A 6787-nucleotide genomic window follows, 5' to 3' on the forward strand; every position below is an offset into this window, starting at 1 on the left:
GAGGGAGAGAGAGAAAGGGAGAGAGGGAGAGAGAGAAAGAGGGAGAGAGAGAGAGAGAGAGAGAGAGAGAGAGCAAGCCTTGGTTAGTCCAAGTAGACAACAACAGATAGTTTGAAGCTTGCCCCCTGTCGGGTCTTTCATTGTCATGACAAGTGACAGATGAATCACATTGTCAACATGTTTCATTATTAATTCTGTAATTAAGGCTCTGCTTTAATAAACTTTGCTGACTTGCCAAGACTTCTCCCAGCTTTGATTCATGGTAGATGGCAAAAGACAATAACAAATTATTCAGTACCAGGGACAGAACCTAATTTGAAATCAGCTACTTATCTATGATTTTTTCTTCCAGCTACTCATCATCATTGGTCAGCAGTTACTATTTTTCATCTTATCAAGTAATTGTACAAAATCTTCTGCACGTTGCTGGGGGAAAAGCCGTGTTCCAACTGCAAACTTTCAGCTTGCGTTCTGTGCTTAGCCTGTCTGGGTTTGAAACGAAGTTGCACCAAATCAAATGTGGTTGCGTTTGCAAGTGTGCAAGTGGGAATTTTCAGCACTGCGTAAGTATCAGGTACTTTGCTGCAGGTCTGCCCTTATTGTCACTACCAGTGGAAAATGGATTGAGAGACGTTTCATATTGAAGCTTCGTTCCACCGAGGCTGTGCTAGACCCTGGCTGTTACCCAACAATCTATGATACCAGGCTGGAGTTGGCCAATCGCCATGGTGACGGTATAGCCTGAAGTTGTATTATTTAATTTCCTCCTGACAGAGTTGTGTCTGTGGATCAGACTTAAACTCATTCTTACATGATTTAGCAACAGCCTCTAGATGTTCAGTTGGCACTAGTATCTTGTGTTAACACATTTAAAGCTTAGTGATATAGTTGGCATTCAGGAAGGTCTTTTCATTTCCTTTTTTTATGTTGATTTAAGGCCAAGCGATTTAGTTTATTGGTTCTCAAATCTGATAAAATATAACGTTAAATCTTAATTGGAAGAATATAAATAACAGTGTGAACAGGTTCAGCTTGTGTAATGAGTAAGTGAATAGAGGCATAGTCAAGTTTTCCTGCTTGTCCTCTGCTTTGTAGGTGTCTTTTTAATGTAAGTTTGATATTTTCTGGAAAAAATTATCATCAATTATTTTTGTGGAATAAATTAGTAACGACTTCTTTGTTTATTTATTTATTCCGACTCTTGTAGTGCCTAGTGGCAGAAAAGACTCCAAACCGGTGCCGGGCTCTTTATGTCTTGTGTAGTTTAGTGTCTTTTATATCATACTTTTTGTTCGCGAAAGCTGCCTGGCCGACTCCAGCATAGAAAAGTGACGTAGACCTAACAGAACCACCACAATCTTACTGGCTAGGTTGGTAACTCTGGTACTTATATCATACTTTTCGTTCCCGAAAGCTGTCTAGCTGGGCCCCGGTTCAAAACTGACGTAGGCCTAACAGAACCATCACAATCTTACTGGCTAGGTTGGTAACTCTGGTACTTATATCATACTTTTCGTTCCCGAAAGCTGTCTAGCTGGGCCCCGGTTCAAAACTGACGTAGGCCTAACAGAACCATCCACAATCGGACGATCCTGATGAATCGGGTCCTGCTCTGCCCCAGAGGCAAACGCTCGCTTCTCACCAGTTTTATGAGCAAGGCAAACGCAGAGATGAATTTTATGGAGGCTTGCTTATCTCTGATCCGCAGGGTTTTTACTGGCGAGGAGAATGCATTGGTGGGGGGGATTTAGGCAGGGGTAGGGCAGTATTCTGTTTGCTATCATTCACCTAGTCTCAAAAATATCAAAATCAACAAAAATCACCAAATGCAAAGTTTAAGATTTTTACTAGCATGGAGAATGCATTGGTGGGGGGGGGGGATTTAGGCAGGGGTAGTGCAGTTTGGTGTTCTCTATCACCTATCAAGTCTCAAAAATATCATTATCTAACACAGGGTTTTTACTGGCGTGTAGAATTGAATGCATTTGTGGGGGAGATTTAGGCTGAGGTAGTGCAGTTTGCTGTTTGCTATCATTCACCTAGTCTCAAAAATATCAAAATCAACAAAAATCAACAAATGCAAGGTTTAAGATTTTTACTGGCGAGGAGAATGCATTGGTGGGGGGGGGGGATTTTGGCAGGGTAGATCAGTATGGTGTTTGCCATCAAAATTAACAAATATGTCATATTATCTAATACCCATATTTATTATTTGATAAGTTTTTTACTGTCATGTAGAATTGAATGCGTTTGTGGGGGAAATCTAGGCCAAGGTAGTTCAGTATGGTGTTTGCCATCACTTCTAAAAAGTATCAAAATCAACAAAATGTTCTTTTATCTAATGCAAGATTTAAGATTTTCACTGGCATGCATGGAGAATGCATTGGTGGGGGGATTTAGGCAGGGTAGATCAGTATGGTGTTCTCTATCACCTATCAAGTCTCAAAAATATCATTATCTAACACAGGGTTTTTACTGGCGTGTAGAATTGAATGCATTTGTGGGGGAGATTTAGGCTGAGGTAGGTCAGTTTTGCTGTTTGCCATCATTTATCAAGTCTTATCTAAATTCAACAAAAATATCATTTTTTCTAATGCAAGATTTCAGATTTTCACTGTCATGTATGGAAAATGCATTTGTGGAGGAGACTTAGGCCGAGGTAGATCAGTATGGTGTACGCTATCACTCATCAAGTTTTCAAAAATATCCAATTCAACAAAAACTTAATTCATTTAATGCAATATTCAGGATTTTTATTGGCATGTAGGATTTAATGCATTTGTTCAAGCAGTTCAGTGTGCTGTTTGCTATCATTTTTTTATTGGCATGGAAAATGCAACCACGAAAGAGATATTGGTCTAAGCAGTGCAGGATACTATTACTCAACTTCTCAAGGTTCAGAATCATCAACTTTGACACAAAGGCAAAAGCAAACAAAACTGAACCATCACCAATGTTGTGCTAACGTTATAGAGGATTTATATAAACTCATCACTGTGTTTTAGCTGTCAAACATTGAGAATAGAGAATAGAGCTTTTTTTAATCATCCCATCCAGCTTTTTCCATCACTGGTGTTGTGCTATAGAGGATTTATAACAACACATCAATTTTCTACCTATCTAAAACATTGAGGGGTTTCAACTGGCAGATCTCAAGCAAATGGTTTCCAAAATCATATCCAGTTTATCAAATGTCAATAAAACGAGTAAAAACAAAAACAAAAACTCAACCATCACCAGTGTAGTACCATGGAGGATTTATAACAACTCCTCTGTGTTTATCCCCCTCCCGCTGTACAGACTTGCCTGGCCCCGTATTGAGCACTGTGAAACCAGCTCGCACGTTTTATGGGACCATAAAAATGTTCTACTATTTATATCGTTTCCTGACTAAGACATCATTTTAATCTCCATAACTCTGATGGGTTGATGACTGGCAGTTAGAATGAGTTGTACTTAAGTGAACCATGGGACATAAAACATGTTGAAATATTACTGTTTTAGGTATAAACTCCAAATTTAGTGCAGTAGAAAAATGACTGTTAAGCAATTTCATGCAGAACTGCAATGATCTGTTGAAATACAGGAAAGTCCTGCAGTTTTAATTTTAAATCTTTTGAGTCCAAAAGTTTTTGTTACCCCCATGAAAAATGGAGGTATTGTTTTGAGTGTGTCTGTGTGTCAGTGTCTGTATTTCTGGATATTTGTGTTAAGCATAACTTTAGAACCTCTGGATGGATTGTGATGATATTTGATATGTGTGTAAGAGTTTGGAGGACTATGGTTATGTTCAATTTGCCCCCATTGGTATGTGACCTTTGACTACTGCAGAAGTTTTAGTATCTTTTTTCCTTGACATGCTATTGTCTTCTATTTTCTGTTTACAGATAGCTTTTGATGTACAATGTTGGGAAGAACAGGTGTATGTATTTTTGGACCGTCTAACAACTTACTCTGGAACAAAGTTTAGGTCTAGATGTTGTTTTCATTTGTGGGTTGTTGAACTTAGAAAATAATGCAGAACCGGAAAATGCTCATCATGAACATGGGTGTGTTGTATTTTTACTACCTCAGTTGCCACGCCCCTGGTGCAAAATGCTGACACTGCAGGACACAAGACACCTGTCAGGGACCAGGTGAGAGACAAAGGTGCTCACCCATGGGGGGGGGGGACCCCAGGGGGGTGTACACAAGGGGGGGTGGCCAGGGGGGCATTCTGTCGTTATGTTGTAAACATGGCTTACTCAATTTTATGTTGTTAGGAGTTGTCTGTTGCAGTTTTATCAGCCTAGCCAGTATTGGCTTTATAGCATCTCTTGAGAGCCTTTAAATAAATTTGCCAGTAATACCACATCACTAAACTGTCTTCATGTTCTGTGATAATAGCAAAACATTGCATTATACCATCCGTACATACTGGAGCAGGCGTATTGTTGATAAAGAAAACAGATGTTTGTCAGGAAAACAACTCAGTTGCAGCCCCAGGCAATGACAGATAGATAGAACTTTATTGCTCGACATCTGTTAATGTTATCAGCTCACACCCTACAGTTGTAATTACAGTGAATTATGCAAATTAGAATGGTTCACATTTGAGTGGCTTTTGCTTACGGTCCTTGGAGTTGGTAAATTGACATGTTCAAGTTTTTCTAGTTACTGTAATTCATTTTGTCTTCACAGTACCAAACTTTCACGGTCTGAGAACATTTAACTTGTTATCGGAACTAAATGTTCACTGTCGCGGCAAGTGTACATAAAAAAAGGCTGTGAATTATATGTTATCAGTAATGATAAGTTCACGTTACAGTCGTCAACGTGAAAACCGTGAACATAACAGTACATTGAAAAAATCAGGAATTACAGTAGCTGTACTTGTATTGAATTGTTCTGCCAGTTCATTCTAGTGATGCTGAAGAAGAGTGATGGATGTCACTCAAAACATCCAGAAGTAAATCTCCATTTTTTATCCAGTTGCAAGGATGAATTGTATTTGAAACAGGGCTCTAGCCAGCGTCCGTTTTTCCGTCAATTGACGGAAATTTGCTGCATGTGACAGAAAATTTTTTAAATCAATCCGTCAACCTTGACGGACAAAAATTCTTGGTGGAAGCTACAGGCGGCTTGGGACGCTGTCCACGGCCGTAAAAGCCACAAACTGTTTGTTTTGCTATTGTTATAATTGTTGACAATGTGTGTCGGCGCCCTTTCGCATACGATAATCTCATTAAAAACCCGTTTTTCAAGGTCTCATTTCCGTCTTTCTAACTTAATTTTCGCGGTTCTCGCGACAACGGGAATTGGCTGACGGAAAAAAATTTTGAGCTGGCTAGAGCCTTGATTTGAAAACCACAGTGAAATTTAATCATTGATAACGAAAACAGATGTTTGTTAGAAAACAACTCAGTTGCAGCCCCAGGCTGTTGTAGAGCCCAGGTGTTAATGATTTGAACCACGCCTCTTTCACTGAACTCATAAATCATTTTGCAACTTTACGAGTGAAACAGCCATGTTGATATTCAAATAAAGGCTCGGCATTGACGACATTGTCATCATAAAGATTTTATGTGCTAATTCCACAGATGAAGTCATTTCAAATTGAGAAGGACCAGAGGACTGATAGAAGTTTATTGGTAAGCCCTTAATTTTGCTTGTTGGTAAGAGCTTTACTTTGTGCAAGGAAATAGTGTTTAAAATCTGTTGTTTGTAATTCCACTAAGTACTTTCAGTGTTATGTATTTATGATGCTGTGCCCTTCCAGTGACAGTGCTGTACATTACGTTCATGCCCCCCTCCCCACAGTTTATGGAAGAAACAGGCAGGTAACAGACTTTTACAGTAAGAGGTTTCAGGTTACAGTTTTGTATAGATCGTTTTCACAATGACGTCACAATCGCGTTCGAACGTTCGAACGGCCATGTTGGATGATAAGCGGCTCGATCTCCACACGGCTGTGTGTGCACGTGGTGGACTCGTACGTGGAAAGAAGCCCTTTTTTTATTCAGAAACAGACTGGACCATGGATGTTTGCCGTGCTAACTGCGAGTTCCATAAACACAGGACACGGACTACTCGCCGTTTCTATTCAACAATATTACCTACAGTCCGTCGGCTTTTCAATAACTTGATTAAACCACTCTCCTACCAGCCCACCAACAATAGCCCTGCCGCGGAGTTTGTGCATGCTTTCTTTTATTTTTGGGAGAAAGTTGGTTTCTGGTACAGGGTATGTCATGGACGTATACCATGTTACACGAAAATGTCAGCAAGCTTGTTCTATTTCTTATTCATAAAACACGGCACATCGTGTCCTGAGCTGTGAATGATATTTTCACCATTACTGCCCTCGATGTTCTGTCGATAATCAAGCGAGGATTAAAAATTGTTTGGCTTGTTCACGAGGAACGAAATTAGAACTTTTTTTACCCACGATTGTGTAGCTGGTAGAACAAAACAAAAATTTCTTCAGTCGCAAACTTTACCTATTAAGTAAGGCAAGACAAAACATGTCAATACACCCCTCACGCGCATCTCAATCGTTGTGTCAGTTTTACGCTCAGCACGGCCCAGTACGCTTACCTAAAAGTATGAGATGAGGTGTGTATTGTGCATACGACTGGTACATGATCATATGAAGAAAAATGTCCATACGGACCTCATATGGACTTGATATATACGCTCGTGTGACTGCACGTGAAGGATGCGGTCACACATGCGTATACATTCATGTCCGTATGAGGTTCGTATGAAATTCTTAGCCCCCACGTGCTCCACAGGTCGCTGGGAAAAT

This window comes from Branchiostoma floridae, chromosome 9 (genome assembly GCF_000003815.2).
Source record: "Branchiostoma floridae strain S238N-H82 chromosome 9, Bfl_VNyyK, whole genome shotgun sequence".
NCBI classification, from domain to species: Eukaryota; Metazoa; Chordata; class Leptocardii; order Amphioxiformes; family Branchiostomatidae; genus Branchiostoma; species Branchiostoma floridae.